Source organism: Ixodes scapularis, unplaced genomic scaffold, assembly GCF_016920785.2.
Source record: "Ixodes scapularis isolate PalLabHiFi unplaced genomic scaffold, ASM1692078v2 PGA_scaffold11__112_contigs__length_91849675, whole genome shotgun sequence".
NCBI lineage: Eukaryota > Metazoa > Arthropoda > Arachnida > Ixodida > Ixodidae > Ixodes > Ixodes scapularis.
The window spans coordinates 11,734,859-11,752,856 of record NW_024609837.1 but is presented as its reverse complement, the minus strand read 5'-3'; the positions used below and the strand labels follow the sequence as shown (position 1 = coordinate 11,752,856).

General features: G+C 46.2%; 1 non-coding gene across 1 annotated transcript in view; it reads left to right on the top strand.

Annotated features, from left to right (window-relative positions):
* Positions 1-17,998, top strand: part of LOC115332161 — a 31,746-nt gene that overhangs the window by 5,787 nt on the left and 7,961 nt on the right. Inside the window, exons 5-15 of the transcript XR_006077506.1 lie at positions 1,254-1,316; positions 1,410-1,469; positions 1,560-1,601; positions 1,678-1,737; positions 1,806-1,856; positions 4,267-4,320; positions 6,084-6,146; positions 6,252-6,311; positions 7,200-7,259; positions 7,328-7,378; positions 8,167-8,427. This is a non-coding gene — a transcript (uncharacterized LOC115332161). The remainder of the gene's footprint in view (positions 1-1,253; positions 1,317-1,409; positions 1,470-1,559; positions 1,602-1,677; positions 1,738-1,805; positions 1,857-4,266; positions 4,321-6,083; positions 6,147-6,251; positions 6,312-7,199; positions 7,260-7,327; positions 7,379-8,166; positions 8,428-17,998) is intronic.

The following is a 17,998-nucleotide window of genomic DNA, read 5'->3' as shown; positions in this document are numbered from 1 at the left end:
CCTCATCTAAGCCACTGTTCATGGCTCCGGAGAAAAGCAGTAGAAAGTGATCTTTCCAAACTACTTATCTCGCAAAAAAAAAAAGCAATCTGATGCATTGGCAAGTTAGATCTCTGCACTGCACAGATCTTTCTTCTTTACACTTGAATTCCTAGAGTTCAACAACATAATGACTTATATCTATATTAGTTTACGTTGGGACAAAAAATCGTGAGCTGTGTTTCTTTAAGTGGACGCTCAGAAAATTATGATATAAAGTATGCCGTGCAAACTATTTTCAATCTAAACTTTTCACAAAGGTCGCATAATGTAGGAAAAGGCCCACACAAAAGAGCTATTTGTAACTGTCGTTATCAGCAGCAGGTCACTTCTGGTTTTTTCTAGCTTTTCTTCTGTACCTTTCAGCATCACCTAAAATGTCCCTCGGCACTAAGACATGTCAATAATTTCTCGGTTAGGAATGTTTAAGGGGGAACACTGCTTCTAAAGCTTTTTTTTTTTTTTTATGTAACTTGTGATAGAATACAAATTAAATTTTCACAACTTATCTGCCTTTACAATCTGACTACTAATATATCCTTCATATTAGAAGTTTCATTTGCAAAGATTATGGAAGGGATTATGACAAAATTAAAATATTGAAATCAGGAAATAAACATAGCTGAGTAAACTGATAGGAATGTAGAGTCCAGTAAAGTATAAATGGAAGCTCTAACAGATTTTGTTTTTATGACACTTTTGAATTGTTTCATTTCAAAATTATTTATTGCAGGAAGTATATAGGGCATCTAAAAAACACTTGACGTTATGTTTAACGTATTATTAGATACCTCGGAGACACACCTATAGGGCAAAGAAAGAGGTTGGGACACTTTGAATGCATGCAATGGAGATATGTCTTCCATAAAAGAGCAGTGTGTAAATAGCAGTTTCTGAAATAATAGCAGAAAAGCATGCACAGCCCCATTTTACAACGTTTTCAAGTCAACATTTCAGGATAAAACAGGCTTATTTCTCCAAAATATTTCAGGACAAGGTGGTAAGTTTCTGTCAATCTCCAAAAAACAAAATTTCAAAAGTGTTTTCTTTTTTGTTTTAAAAAGCAGTTTAAAGCATCTATCTAGCCCCCTTCCTTTGTATCTTGGTGCAAGCCAAAGATCTCAAGCCAGGTCACCTTTTAGCATCCTACAGTGTTGTTTTTATTGCATTTCAGCATAAGCTAAAATTTCACTATGCTATGCTTCCACTTCCAGAACCACCAGAATATGTTGAACAGGACGAAGAGCCTAGCAGCCATCTTGTGTCTGTTAAATCAGGTCTGTCATAAAATTGTGCCTTATAGTTTTTTTTTTTTTTTTTTTTAGCATTATCTCTACTATAAAGGATCTGAAACCTTTTTGTGCTCGCAGAGCCAGAATTTTACGAAGATGTTAAGGAACCTAACAGCCTATTGCCAGCTCTTACGAAAGGTATGTTGCCGATAGCATTTCTTTTTGTAGCTAGGAAGGTGTCTGAACAGTTTCTCGTGTATTTTTCATTTCTATCTGCTGAATCGCCAGATTACACGGACATGACAAAGGTCACGTTCCACTTCAATGCAGGTGTGTACTTTATTAAGCTGGCAAATTCGACGTTCAATTGGCGGCAGCACGTTGAATCCGACCTCATTCTTTGCAGAGCCACAGGTTTCCGAAGAGACTCGACTTTGGCACAACACGACAGTGGCCGTTAAGATTGGTCTGTTGTCTTCGTGGCATTTTATGGTTAGGTGCCACTCTAAATATTGGAATCACTTCCGTGTGCAGAGCCGCCAGATCCGACAGAAGTCCACACCGAGACAGTTTCCACGGGGACGGGTATGTAGCCATGCTATTTTTCTTTCAGTTAAATTTCTTTATTTTTTTCTTAACACAGAACATGTTTTATTAATTAATTTATGTATAGAGTTCCGTAAGCTTTTAGAGTAACATTTTACTGTAATGGCTGGCAGTAAGGGCCTGCTATAAAGAGGCCCTGCAATCCTATTTAAGCCTCTACCTTTTTTTCTGGCGGTTTCCACGTCTCTTGTGGTTCGGGCAGCCCAGTGGGCACGGAGAGAGTAACTAAATATCAGTGGCGTCATTTTTGAACCGGACGACGCGAAAACCTCCTCCTCCTACGGGGGGCGCCCCGTGGTGCCGAATGCGCGCGGCATGTGACGAAATTGCGACGTTGTTGGTCCTGGTCAGCCGAGGGGAGAGAGCTGCCCCTTTACCGGGCAGCTTCTCTCCTCGGCCTCACCTCCTTTCCCCGTCTTCCCCTCCCTCCCCGCATTCCTCAGTCACCGTGGTCCGCAGGCGCGGGGAGACAGAGGACAAACAATGTCACGAAAGAGGTTATTTTTTGCTTGTTTTTGTAATTTTAATATGCCTATAACTTTGAAAATAAAACGAATTTCGAGAAAAGAGAGAGTTCACTAAGTTACTACATTCGGTGTGCTCAGGTTCAGTGCAAATTAAAAAAACAGCAAAAAGTCGTTGCAGGGTCCTTTTAACGAAAATCACCAAAAAGCTTTACACCCGTAGGTAACCATATAGAAACGCTTCAGTTTCTGGCAGGATTTGAACTCGCCTTGAGATTGTGAAAGAAGTGCTTTGCCGACTGAGGCTATCCAGGGACGGCGTTCGGAATGCGCAAAAGCTATCTCTTTGGCGCTCGTACGAGCTTGTTTGTTGAAACATTTTATATACCGTATTTACTCGCATAATGGACATATTCTTATAATGAACGCACCCCTTACAACGGGCATCAATATTTTGACTTGTTTCGTTTTTTTAAGTAACGAACTCACTTTTAATTTTCGGCTCCGCGAGTCTTGAGGCCAATTTTCTTTTGCCGCCTAGCAACCAGGCCAAGTCAAGCCAAGCCAAGCTGCTCTCGTAATGGCTGCAATTGCGTGGTTGCGGAGGTGATCAACCATGAAACTGAGCGGCGATCGCGTCTAGCAAAGCTGGGATCGAGGAATTGTTCAGCCCCGGACATGTTTCGCCCATCGGATGCATTGATGTCAACAAACATGCCGTCGTCTGTGATTCGCTTTCAGTCAGTCAAATTGTGAGAGTGCTGAGGCCTAAGAACAGTCTCTTTGCTCTCTGCTGAGTGAGCTTCGTAGGGCACTTTTTCTTCAGCAAAAGGCACACCAAAAGCGCCCTGAAAAAGGTTCGCAATTTATAGAGCATGGTTACTGGGCGCGCACCCGACCAGCCGTGGGTGCGCCTCCGTCAGTGGAGACGTGCCACAGTACCCTGCCGTGTCATATTGGCACCTAAAATGACATTTGTGCAAAGTGTGTAAATGCAAAAATTTTACCCAGCGTAATGAACACCCCCCCCCCCCCCCCCCCAAATATAAGTCAATTTAAAAAAAAAATGTGTCCATTATGTGAGTAAATACGGTACATAAAAATTAAGTGATCCACCGTCTAGTTTGACTCTCACGGCATGATGGGCCTTCAGGCCTATCACACCATAAGAAACTGTGATAGGCCTATCCCAGATTCTGTGCTTAGTGGGCGTTGTCAGCATGATCAAACTGTTGTTATTTTTATTCTCTAACTTTTTTTTATTTGGGCATGTAGGCTTTTGAGGAGAGCCCATAAAACTGTGTTTGCTTTGTGGGCTCTCTGGCAAACCAGGTTCATGGTGGTCTCATCAACAGCTTGTTGCCAGTCTGATGTATTCTTTCGTGCATCATTCATGATATTTCGCATGTTTTGTCTCGGATATGCGGGATGACTTTGCTGCCCGGCAAAGTGGGACTATTCCGGCGAAAGCTAGACTAGGGCCGTGTTCCAAATCTTACCCGAATAGTTCAGAGGTACTCTGGCTGCTCCTGTGACGTGACAAGACAGAGCAATGCTGGACGCGGGTAGGTATTCGAACCCCTAAGTACAAAACCTCTACCCTAAAGTGAGATTGAGTAAATTTTGGAACACGTCCCGAGTGAACTTGCACATTTATGTCTATCCTGCGTGGCGGACAGTTCGGTAGGTTGACGTTATTGGTTGCCTTCACGTCTCGTGTACTGGAAGACTTTTTTTGCTTCTCTTTTTTGCTTCAAGCTTTTGAAAATGCCTGCAAGTGCAATAGCGTTCTAGCGTCAACAAAATCATTCCATTATTAATGGCGGCAAAGCACTTCTGTGCTCTGAATTAGACACTTCATAACACAAATTTTTCCAGTGGATAACTTTGTATTAATCGCAGCCTTTTGCCATCTTCCCTTGCAGTGTTGGGTGGTTCCAGCGGCAACACTGTGATGACGGCTGTTACTATTAAGACGGGTGGGTTGTTGCACGAGCAGTTTTCGCATAATGTAGCGGGACATTTCGGATTAAATCTAGCACTAAAGGGACTCCCAGCATTTGTGGTTTCTACAATGAAACCGGTGGAACAGGTGCACCGTGCCAATGTTCACAAAATCGCAGCCCAGTGTGTGTTCATCAAAGCCCGGCAGACGCATGTTTGTTGCTTCGTAAGGCATGCGAGGCACATGCCATATGCTCAAATGCTGAAAATGGGAGCAGCCAGATTCCCATTTCGGGAATGGTCCATATCAGGGGTGGCCAAGCTGTGGCTCGTGCGGCTCTTCGGGTGTTGAATTCGGCTCGCAGCTCCCTTCTCTCCCCCTCTGCCCCCTCCCCCACCTCTCTGCAAAGATAAATGGAATGCTTTTTATATCGAAAGACAGGTTGCAGTTCGGTAGTCTTCTGCTACTGCTACCTTATGTACAGTCAGGCTGCTTTTGACTCGGATAGATTGAAAGTGGTACGAGTTTTGTTTATTGCTCTGAACAGACGTTTGCCCTGCCCCCCCCCTCCCCCCGCGGCTCTTGGAAATTTCGTGGTTTTGGTTTAGGCTCTTGGGCCGGGTCAGCCTGGCTACCCCTGGTCTATAGGATGTGGAGGATGATCGTAGAATGCATTATGGTCAACCATTATTGGTCCATCATTATTAAATTGGTCAGGATCAGTAACAGAAACTTGTTGTTGCGAGTTACTTGTTTTACAAAAGAAAGCTATCAAATGTATTGACAACCTAGACTTGTGCATAAGTCTAGGGTTGTCTAGCTTGTAGCTTCTTGTGTTAATGGGAGTTGTTATAATTCAATAACGCTAAAACTTGAGAAGCCAGAGTAATATGTTGTAAATAACTTTATGTTAGCAGATTGAATATTTTGTGAAATTTGCGAAGCGCAGATTTTGGAAATATTTTGCGGGTACAAAATTTCCTGATATGGAGCAATATGTATTGCATTAAGTAACATGAGGTGATCTATTTGTGGGATAAATTTTTTTGTTTTATTTCAAGGTGCGATGTTAGCGAAAATTAATTTGTTTACATTACAGAAGGACCAACAACTGCTATTCATTCTTGATATAAATCTACCAATAAAAAACTGCAGCATAACACATATGGCACAAAATATCTTCTTTAAATAACACTTGTGCAAATAATGGGTAACAATTTACAATTAAGCTTGTTTCGTACCTGAATTCTTACCATCTTTTCCCGAAGACACTGGGCGTTGTTGATTTAGAGCTGTCCTCCGTTGCAGAGTATTAAAGCGAATAAAGGCAGTGCATTTTAATGCTCCTATATTAAATGCTTAAAAGGATCTATTCTATATGTATCTTATATTCTCGTACCACGTAAATGCAATTATTGCACCAACTATATTTTATAGTTGGTGCAAAGTTGCACCGACTGTTGCGACTGCCAAATCCGGAAGGAATTGAACAGGGTACATTTTGTGTAATTTATTAATGTTAGAAAAATTATTAGCACAGGTGTCTTCAAGCTTTATTTAATTTCAGCTTGACCTAAAGTGTCCCTTGGCACATTCTTTTAAATTCTTGTTAAGAAGTGCGTCCAGGGCATATCTATCGTGACAGTTAAGCATAGGCTCCTTCCTTTGTATCTTGGCGTAAGCCAAACATCTCGTAGCATCTCAAGCTAAGCTTCCTTTTGGGATCTCCTAATAGTATTGTTTTTATGTTGTTTTAGCATAAGCTAATGTGTTGCTGTGCCATCCCTGCATTTGCAGAGCCACCAGAATATGTTGAACAGGACGAAGAGCCTAGCAGCCATCTTGTATCTGTTAAATCAGGTCAGTCCTAAATTTGGTGCTTGTTTTCTTGGGGTGGGGGGTTTACTCTGGGTTTTAAAGCATTACATTTATTACAAATGGTTGTGCCTCCTTCTTCACTCTCAGAGCCGGAATGTTACGAGGAAATTTGGGAACCTAGGAACCCAGTGCCAGCTCTTACGAATGGTACGTTTCCGATAGCATTTCTTTCTGTAATGGGAACATGTCGTCTAAATGTTGTCTCGTGTCAGATTTTTTAGAGCGCAGCTCTTAGGGGCCCGTTCCCGGCTTAAGCGGCGTCGCCGTCGTCGTAACCAAGGTCATCCCAAGGTCACTTGACTCCTAAGGTCACATGACCCCAAGGTCACGTGACCCCAAGGTCACATGACACCCAAGGTCACGTGACCCCTCCCCCAGGGTCACGTGACACCCAAAGTCACGTGGCTCCCCAAGTCACGTGACCCCCGATGACGTCATCAATGACGTCACTGTGGATGCCGGTGACGTCACTGATGACGTCACCGGCATCCGCATCGTCAGCGTCATCATCACTGATGACGTCATCAGTGACGTCACCGGCATCCGCATCGTCATTGTCATCATCACTGATGACGTCATCAGTGACGTTACTGATGACGTCACCGGCATCTGCATCGTCATCGTCATCATCGCTGATGACGTCATCAGTGATGTCACTGATGACGTCACCGGCATCCGCATCGTCATCGTCATCATCACTGATGACGTCACCGGCATCGTCATTGTCATCATCACTGATGACGTCATCAGTGACGTCACTGATGACGTCATCGTCACGTGACCCCCACCCAAGGTCAGACCCCCCCCCCCCCCCCCCCAGTACCCTTCCCTCCTCCTCCTCAAGAGCTGCGCTCTAATTCGGCGTTACAGGGAGTTGTAAACGGCTTTCACTTTTTTCCCACCAGGTGAAGCACCAGATTTCACAGACGTAACAAAGGTTACATTCCACACGAATCCAGGTCTGTACTTTATTAAACTGGCGATTTCGACATTCAGTCAATGGCAACAGGTTGAATTCAACCTCGTCCATTGCAGAGCCGCAGGTTTCCGAAGGGGCCCAACAACGTGGCAACGCAGCGGTGGCCGTCAAAACTGGTCTGTTGTCCCAGTGTCATTTCACGGCTAGGTGACATTCTTTATGCTGGAACCACCTCTGTGTGCAGAGCCTCAAGATCCGACGGAAGTCGACGCTCCAGCGATTTTTCTGGGGGCAGGTACGTAGCTGCTCTATTTGTACGGCAATAGCTGTATAAGGCCCTTCCCACCACTGGAAATGACGTCCATTGTCGATGTTGTAGTTGGCGTAGTAGAACGTCGGTCGTTGACGTTGCCAAATCCTCGCAGAACATGCAAAACATGCGTCCCTTTTGTTCCAAACGCTTACCTTCTCGCACCCCACAGACGCCGATGCCCAATGACTTTGCCGTGGCGTGTCGCAGTGTCGCAGCGTCGCAGCTATTGCTGCGACTCTCCTGTGAATTTACGCGGGACTGCTAAATTTGTTTTTCTTGCAGTTCATTATTAGTGCCGTCTCTTGGCGGACGCGCAAACTATCGTGCCTCCACGCCATCTTTGAGGCTCCTCCACCATCCTTTCCCTGCCCGCATAGCCTTCTTCGGGCTGGTTCATACGACGCTGGTTTTCTGGGATGTGGGGGAGGCGTTTGGTACTTAAATATGAATTATATTGCCGAGCCTGATTCTGAAAGTTGCATTGGTTTTGTTTAGAATGACCGAAATGGCGCCAAGAATCTAGCCACTGGGAAGCCTTTTTGCCGCGCATGATGTGACAAGCGCAAGTAGTAACCTCGCGAAAGAATCGCGAGCCGCAGTTGGGGTCCCGGTATTTTTATTGTTGCCGTAATTTTGGTTGGCCGTGGACGCAACTGGCACCGCATTAGTGTCAATTTCGCGGCTTTCTTTTTTTTAAACAATCTTTACCCATAAAATCAATGCCTTTTACAGTGTGGTCACTGCGACATCCATTGGTTTTCTCTTTCTAGATCTGGGTGCGGCACCTCTGAAAGAGTTCCAGCAAGCTCCTGTCCCCACGAATTCTATTGGCTCGTACGCCGTCGTGGCCCGGCCACTACGGTGGGTCCCCACCTCCGTCCGCAACGAAGTGCAGCCGCAGGCAGACATCGTCTACTTGCGCAACGTGGAACGGCACGGCATTCCGATTCAGCCCGTGGTGGCGACACTGCCAGTCGTGGCGGTGCTGCCGGAACGACCGGACGTCGTGCCGCCATGACTTCCTGGTTTAGGTGGGTCTTGCGGATTTCTTCGGGGTGACTTTAAGGCTGGGTCACACTGTTGCGACTGCTTACGAACGTGTGCCTCAAAACCTCTTGATATCTCTTGCGACGAGAAAATGCTTGCGCCGTCTATCAAGTAGCACTGGAACACTCTGCATGTTTCCTGTATTTTTTGCGCATCATTCTTTCATTTTTGGCTCAAAGAATTTCTGACAATGTTAGAAGCAGGATTCCATGTTTTCGGAGTTTATTTTTTTGCGAAATTCTTAGGGTATTTTTCGGATTTTTATATTTTGCTGGAAATTCCAGGTTTATCGGAGATTATTTTTGTTTGATTCCCGATTCTCCGAAATGGGGAGCACTGTTCTTAATTTTTTTTTAAACAAAATTAAATGCCCAGACAAAAAACATTTGGCATTGGCGCCCTTGCGATTAGCAGTATTAACTGTCCCACGACAAACCTTGAAACAATAAGTTACTTCAATAAACGTCGGTACTTTCAAATAGCCACACAGGCATAAAACCATTCAGGCCCTCCTCATACTACGAAATCTACAAGTTCACATCTTTCATCGGTATAAAAACAGAACCTTTTCTCCCTCTAAGGAGAAGTGGCTCTGTTTGTACTGCAGTGAAGCCACCGGTCTTCAAACAATAGAGCGCCCTATTGTTTGAAGACCCGGAGCAGAATTTTCGTCGTGGTTGAGAAGGATGTTAACCCATTGTACTGAACGATTTTTGACAAGATAAACGGGAAGCTTCATTTTGTCAATAGTCCAAGATAAATAAAACCGAACTGGCCTTTACTTGAAACCACTAGTCCTGTGCTCCGCGAAATTTGTTAAGTACCGTCCCTATTGGCTTTTTTTTTTTTTCTATCATGGCTTTGAAATTCTGAGTTTATCTGATTTATCCGAGAACACAGAAGCCCAGTGACAAGCAACCACTTCCCGTAGGCAGTGTGTACGTTTGATCTCATAAAATCCTGCCAAAGCTTTGCTCTAGTGAAAGGTAGTTCTAGGGCAGGATATAAGACAGGCAGGTGGAGAAACGACCACTAAAACCTACCGCTGTCTTGCGACCTGATTGTGTCCTCCTGGCGGCTTTCACTCGGCAGGTGTGTTAGCATTGCGATAGATGGTGCGGCGGCATACGGAAGGCGATAGACCCGTGTTTGTATGAAACTCTACGAGAGAATGCATTGTGTCAGCGATGTTTCTTAATTTGAAGTAGAATTTACTAAATCCTGACGAAATAAAATTACCACATGATTATTTATTGAAATTTTTCCCAAGTTTTATGCATTTTCCAAATCGTGTGAGCGACTGGCAATGTGAAGTCCTCTGTGAAACGTCCGACGCTATGCTTTGCTTTTCATTTTGTTTGTTTTGCTCCCGAACTTGCCTGAAGCAGACAAGTATGGTGGTAGCAGAGGAAACTGGCATTTCTCGTCGGGTTTTCGACCCCTATGTACAGCAAAGATTCTTGAGGTATGGGCCACTACTGTTCTGTTCCGAACTGTCGGTCAGGTTATGGCCCGAAGAAAGAAAAATCGGTGATATTTAACGTGGGCAATGTTGACTTTGGGTGACTTCGTCGTGCTGAGCACAGTGCAACCGCAGTGTGGTGCGACGGCATACAGCTGGCTTTAAATCATGTTTGACTTAAACTTGCTTGCTTGCCTGTAAAAAGCGGAAACTTATAAGGTAGATTGCTGAACTTATAGTGCACGAGTACTGTAGGCTGAGATTACTGTAAAACAGTTAAAGCAGCTTCTGAAGCTGGGAGCTTTCACTCTTAGCATTCACTGTGCGCCACAGCTGTCCTAAAGATGCCTAGTCTTCATCTGGAATGTGGGCACTGGGCAGTCGGTTCCACCTCCATTACAAAACGTTGGGTTTATCGGGGGGGTGTCCATACATTGTGTATTTACTGCAACCCCATTCATTTGATCCTTCTAGGTCCTGGGGCAGCATCTTCAGTGGAAGTCTAGCAACATCAAGTCCTCATGGATCTGACCATCGGTGAGGCCACCTCGGCACGCACCCCCCGCCGTGTGCGACAGATTTCGGCCCCAAGCAGACGTAATCAAGTTCCGCGAGGTCGAACAGTCAAAGCAACAAGTGGTTGTGACATAGTTGTTTTGACGAAGTTGTTATGGGACAGTTGTTGCCTTCTTGTGGCCTCCCTGCAGCACAGTGTTCGGCAGCGTTGCGACTCGTTGAACCGGAACAAGTTTTCGTCGTGCCAGCACAACCTGCTGGTTCAAGTAAGGGGCTCTCCTCAACTAGCTTTTGGAGATAGCGTACGGTGCCTGGATGGTGTCTCCGATCCATGTGCCTACCACGTCCTCATACTTGGGCCCTCTATTTTCGCTCGATGATGTGGTAGAAGTGTCGTGCTGTATGTAGCCTGCCGCGATCCTGCTGGTGACGTAGTGGCAGAGCTGGGCACGGGAGACACCCGTCTTGCCGCCGGTCGCTTGCCAGCTTGCCGGTTTACGGAAGCCCTGGCAGCCTGTAGTTAGAATGCCGCAACAACAGCCGCACTTGCAGTCTCTTTTTATGGCGCAGCTCTTAAGCACCTGTTTTCAGCTTGAGCATCGTCGGCGTAATTGCGCGTTGCATTATGGGAAACGTCCGATGATGCAACACGCGGGTCACTCATGACCCACGCGTTGCATCATGGGACATTTCCCATAATGATGTCATGAGGGTCACAAGTGACGTCACGAAGGTTACGAAAGACGTCACGAGTGACGTCCCCAAAGACACTTGTGGAGGTCACGACAAAGGTCACGACCTCCACAGTAAAGGCGATGATCTTATCAGTGAAGGTGACGACCTTCACGAGCGATGTTATGAGGGGGCGGGAAGAGGAGGAAGGAGAATGAGAGAAGGAGGATGGAGCAGGGGGAAAGGGAGGAGGAGGGGAGGGACAGGAGGAGAGAGTACTGAGGAGGAGGGGCACACCCTACTCTCCCCTCCTCGTCCTCCTCAAGAACTGCGCTCTAGTTCGGCATTGCAGAAAGATGTAAACGTCTTTCTTTATTTCATTTTTTTTCTACGGGACTTTATTGCTTGTTTGCTAGGATCGCGACATCCGAGAGCAAGTCATTCCGGCTTTTGTGACGTCATTTGTTGCCTTTCCCGGACCACTTTAGATGCATGGACGCTAAACACAGCAGCTGGAGGCAGGTTCCAGGCAATTGTACCCAACCGGCAGACTCTTCCTATCCCTCCCATTGGGACTCCAATTGCAGACGGCAGTGGCACATCTCTCCCAACGGGTGTTGGGTTTCTACAATAACAATAAGAAATAAAACAATATGCGCACCGTCGTTGTGGCAACCGCTAGGTTAGGGGGGAGGGTGTGAGAAGCGTTGTCCCTCCTCTCCCTCTCTCGCCCTCAGCGACAATAGGATGCAAGTTCGTTTGGAGTTCGGAGCAGCCTCCAAACTCCCAACGAACTTCCATCCTATTGTCGCCAATGTTGAGAGAAGAAAAACTGCCCTTAACTCTGATTGGACTTGCATCCCATTGCTGCCGTCTGGTTCTTCTACAAAACGATGTAATGGCAATATCTTTTTTTAGATAAAACAAAAAAGAAAGTGTCTACCTTTTTTTGCGAATGTCCGATGCTTCCAAAATGATTGCACTTGACTTTGCGTCACTCAATTGAGTTCTGCTTGGCAACAGTCGTGTTCAGTGACAACCACTTCTCATCATATCGTCAATCAATGAGTGCAAAGCGTGCCCAGCTGCCGGTGTTCCGCGGCTTAAGACGGGCGCACGTCGCCAGTCTGAGCACAAGTTTAAACTTCTTTTTCAAGTTCTCTTTTTATGAGGCACGCTCTTTATATGTAAAAAAAATACTTACTTCACGGCACAACAAAGTAACAGAATCTACATGAAGCTACTATTCAAGTATTCACAGACCTGCAATCACATTGTCAACCTTGCTGTAATTAGCAACAGTGACTCGATCGCCACAGTCTCTCGCAGGTTCCTTCTTCAGCACGAGCTGCTCCACGCGCGTGCTACTGAGCTGCAGTACTCCAACAGCAATCCCCCCACACCGCTCATCTTAACGTAAATGCCGTGTCCTTTGTGACCTTCCAAAATAACTAGCATATTGAAACATAAACTAGCAATTTTTGGCAATCCGAAACTGTAGAAGCAAAAGTATAGCAGCCCCTGTCTTTACCTTTCGTCACTCGGTTATCCAAAGAACTTGGCAGAGCTGTTGCCACAGGAATTGCAGCGCCACTGAGTCGAGCAATTGACAAGGTGCCGTTTGCTCGACATACTGATAGTCGAAATAGACCGATGACCAACAGGCGAACAAAAGCGCCCGCTGCCGCAAATGATAACCACCACCGCAACGCTAGCACAGGCACCGTCGAGCAGTAGACGCAGCCGCGACCACGGCAGTCGACGCGCAACTGTTCTCAACAGTCAAAATAAAAAAAAAAAAAAAAAAAAAGACCAACAAGAGCAAAGTGTGAGGGCCAAACTTTAGCTAACCAAAATATTTGTTTCACCTTACCAAGACAATTCTCTAAATCTGTAAGCACCAACAATAAATGCATCTCATTATATTAAATACATTTTCTGGCGTAAACAGGAAGTAGATCGAAGTTTCCGCCGGTTGACGTACCTTAGCGCAGCGACTTTTTAGGCCGCAAACACAGTCAAAATTTTGTCTATAAACTGCAACGGTTCACTCCGTGCCTGCTCCGCTTGAACGTAGACACTCGGGCTTTATTCGTTATGGTCGTCGCAGGTCCCAGTAAACGTGGTGCGTGTGAAGGCTTTGCTACGAAATAGTCGACCCATTTTTCGAGAAATCTGTATGGTACGGGGTAGTGCTAGGGCACGAGATGGTTCTACTAAATTTGAAACTCCTCCAGTCGGGTCGGGCGTCTCCGCCACCATCCTCGCCGGTCGGCCACCATTTCCGTGACGGTGACGGACCCCTTTGTCTGCAGGAAGTCGTGGGTCCACAAGGCAGAAGAGCCAGCCCGAGCAGTTCTACGAGCTTTTCCTTGGTGGCTTGGACTACGGTACGACAGACACTAGGGCGACTTCGGGCGGCGAAGAGAGGTCGCGGAGCTTGCGGTGATGCAGCTAAGGAATCGGCTACGAGTGTCACAACGGAGGACACGGCCGGCCGAGCTCTGGGTCATACGGAAGTGGCAGTACGGTGCCCGGAACATGTCCTCGACCGGTGTTTACGACGTCCTCAAAAGTGGTCCCTCATAGAGCGGTCATGGTGTCACCGTTTGCGATCCCGGTGGTGTCGTGGCAGTGATGGTGCATGTTTGCAGATGCAGGTTCTGCTGCAGGTTTCTCTCTAGCTTGATAGTCTAGGCAAGCTTCCACGGGCTGGAGTTGGGTCGCCACAACATCTCGACATGTGACACGACGTCTTCCGCATCGTCGTTTGTTGCCACTTCGGGATCGGCTTGTGACGTGGGGGTGGAATGGGACGCCAAACACACCGGACGGCGACTCATTCCGGGCTCCCTAGTGTCTGCTCGGGAGGCACCTTCTGCAAACGAGTGGAAGGTGGCCACACTCTACAAGAGACTACGTTTCCAATCTCTTCTTTTGCCAAACCTCGAATCTGGCGAAGGAGATCCAGTGGTTGTGAACGAGCGGTGCATGTAAGCGAGAAGCGGCGTGTAAAGACTCGCATTTTTTTGACACATAGATAGATTTGGAGGAGGTGCAGTCTGCAAGTCGGCGGTGCATTTACGTCAATTTGCAGTTTCAATCTTGTCTCTTGGCAGTGGATGTAAGCCTACGCCAATAGACGTGGGCTTCGGTGATATTGTCTGTTGAAATTTGGCAAGGCCCATATTGACACCGTTTAGGCGAGGCACGGCCAAAGTGCTCTGGGCATTCCCGACTATACATCACGACGAAAGGATTGTGCCGGGATATGCCGTCTTGAGTCTTAATCCCACATCGAGTATCGTCGACGTGGCAAAAAAGTCAGTGTGCCGTTCAAGCTCCAGTGGCCCGCACTGTGGCATCCGTGGTTGCTTTCGGTGCTCGTCGTGGTTTCACTTTGTGTGCGCAAATAGGTTGGCGTTCGAGTGTGGCCGATCGAGCTTGTCGGAACTCTTTTTCACGTTCATCCATCGTAGGCGCATTTTTACCATTTTGTGAATTCATTATTACGACGCGGAAGTCGTAAATTCATTGAGCGGCCGTGCCAATTTATTGGTAGTGCTGCAAAGAGTTTGTCGTACAAAGAAACGGGATTTCCCCGGTTTACATACTTGCAAGAAGTCCCGAGGCCCTTTGGGAAAACATTTTTGTTTTCAGTTTAGACCTGTCAAGTGCTCTGGTTCTTCACTTTTCCTGCCTTGTGTTTTAGAGGGGAATAAAGCTTGAAGACCTTGAATAGCATTCTCCCTGCTATGCCTCCAACTGGTACTTTACCTGTCACTCTTTTCATAATTTATTTGGAGTGTCTGCTTGCATTGTATTTTAGACAATACTGTTTTATGAATGTAGAAAATCTATGAATACAATATATTTTTGCCAGGCTGACACAAAACTGGGGGTTGCCCAATTTTCCTTTCCTGTAGTGGATGACTGGCATGGACTGGGTGGAGCCAGTTGCCAACACTTTCATTGCCCACGTTTAGAGGATGGATTTAAAGTCTAACATGATGCAGTTGCAGCAGAAAATGAGAACCGTCCAAGTGTAGACGACAGACAAGTGCGCTTGTCTGTTGTCTACATGTTCTCCTTTATCCCTGTCTTTTTTTGCACAACTGTAACTATGTTCAATCTATACCAAACAGCATTGAACGCTCATTCTCCATCCAAATGTAGTAGCAGTCCAAACCATATGCCAAAGTTTCAGAACCTAAAAGTAATATCTGATTTTCTAAGTACTTAGATAGGAAAATGGGGCTTGTTTTTGATAACTGTCACCATTCCGCTCCGCATACTCGAGTGTTTCGTCGGCTGCCATTTTCCCATTGGAAATTTCAGAAAATCTAAACTTTTGAATAAGATAACAAATAGTTCTGAAATTTTGCCATCTGATTCAGACTACTAGAGCTACATTTGGACAGAGATTGAGCATTCTGCAATGCATGCATGTTTACTTTCGCAATTAAAAAAGAAACTACTTTTTTTTGGAAGGGGGGGGGGGGGGACATTGTATGTTTAAGTAGTCATGTCTTGTTTATATGAACCTCGTTAGTTAAGCACATTATGACCAAACTTTTCGGTGGCATATCTTTAGCTATGCCATTTTGCACACAAAAATATGGAAACCCACAGTCCTGACGAATGGGGTAAATACAGAAATTTGTCTCGTTCCTTTGAATGCCTGTGCCTCAGTTAAGAAAAAAAATAATAAGGTCCAAAAGGCCCCTTCGATACCAGTGAACCCAAAAGGTCGCAGTGCGCACTCGGACGTTCGTTGCGGGCCTTGTGGTCAGAGCTGCGCACCAAAACTTTTGACGAAAACTCTGCGGTGTCTTTCGTTTGTGAGTGCCGGGGACAACGGGACGCGTGCGACGCCGTCATTGGTCCGAAGCGCCGCCGTTGGCACTCGTCGGCCTCCCTCTCTCCCCAGCGCTGACAAACTGACAGACACCGCTGGGTTTTTGTCAAAATGAGCCCTTTCGTTTTCGGCAGTCATTTGCAAAGCTGGCGGGGAGCCAGAGAGGAGGAGGCGCCGCACAAAGCATAGCCGTAGTGCTGAATGAGGTGGCGTAATCGGAGAAGGCCAAGGCTAGGCACAGATTGGAAATGAGTGCTGCATCAGTGCTCGGCTTCCAGTCAGGTTTGAGCCGAAACTTTGACGCAATCGCCGTGTCCAATCTCTGCCCAGCGTTGGCCTTCTCTGGTGACGCCATCTGATTCAGCACTGCATCTTTGTTATCTAGGAGGTGTTGGTAAAATGTGTGCGTGTTCAGTTGCTGCTCTGCTGTCGTCGGTGGTTCTTTGTTCTGCTCTCGTAGTAGTGGCGACAGCGGTGCGTGGGCTGCGATATGGATATAGATGCGGTTCCTTCCCCGAGTGAAATGAATCTGGTTCTTTCCAGGAGTGATATGGATGACCGTATCCAAGGGCATCAACATATACCTCGACAGGCACTGTACAGAAAAGGGGTTAAAAAAAAATTGCAGTAAGATCCAGTGGTGTATTAGAGTATACATTATTATGACCCTTGGGAAATGCTTACACTGACTCCATTACGAGGCAAAAAAAAAAAAGGCAACAAAAAATGGAGGAAGCAGAAGAGAAAGCCAAAAAAGTAAAGTGAAGGGGTCAGCGTTTGCGCTTTTCAAAGAGGGACACGTAGCGTTTCCAAGGGTCATGCTAACACATTCCTTAAAGGGACACGAACGCCCTCCCAAATTTTTGTTTCAATTTTTTCCAGGCAAAATTTTCCAAGTGTTCTCAACGGTAAGTCTCAACGCTTACACAGGCTCTTAAAAAGCTACTTTGGTGAATGATGACGAACGAGTAGAAAACTTGTCATCAGCACATTGCCGCCAGCCTCTGCAATGCTAGCAAAAATGCAATTTCGCCGCATGCAAGATGGCCGTCCGGTGGCTTCACTCTCGGTGCAGCGACCAAGCAGGGAAGCGCGATCCAGGAATTGTCATGGAGATTGGTGGTCTATTGCAGAGCCGTGTATAGAGAGAGTTTGGTCAGTGGGAGGCGCGGGCACAGCCAGGGCGTGCACCAGACCCGAAAAGAGGGATCGACATGCTCTCTTGGCCAACCAGAAGCTGAAAAAAATCCTCTGGCGGTGGTAGCAAGAAACAGTTTTAATCATTGGTATACGTTGGTACGTGGTTTTAATAAGGGCGTAAGAGTGAAGTGCAGTAACCCTTCATGGTTGAAAATAGAGTGCACGTGATGTTTGATCATGATCATGCAGAAAGATGTAAGAAACGAATGTGCCGCTCAATTCTGTTTTGCTCGGACAGAGTGTGACCGCTCGGACGACAGATTCTCGGCGTTTGGCGTACGGATTATGTCGATCGTTCCGCGAGTCGCACTCTTCCACCATGATTTTGGATGACCATGATTGAAACATCCCGTGCACCGTATTTTCAATCGCCGAGAGTTACTCCAACACACTTATTGAGTTTGTTTCTCGCGGCCATCGCCAGGGTATTATTTGCGGCTTCTGCTTGGCCACATTCAAATTTTTGAAGACGCCCTGGAACACTCCCAGCACGCTTTCGGCCAATGGCGTCTCATTCGCGTCCTATACTTCCCAATGAATTAATAGAAGTTGTGGGGGGAGGGGTATGGAAGGGAGTAATGGTACCAGGGTCGACTTTCGGTAATGCAGTTTTGTGTATGAAATCTGAAGTACAGTCAAGCTTAGAGGTAAGACAAAGGATTGTAGGCAGGTTAGCTTTAAGGGCACATGATAATTCACCAAGTGAAGGGGTATAGGGAGATATCGGGTTGGCATCCTTTGAGAGCAGAGAGGCAAGAAGTAAAGTTTGACCAAAGGCTAACTGATATGGAGCAGATTAGATGGGCAGCTAAGGTATTCAAGCTCCTATGCATGAAAAGCTTGATTA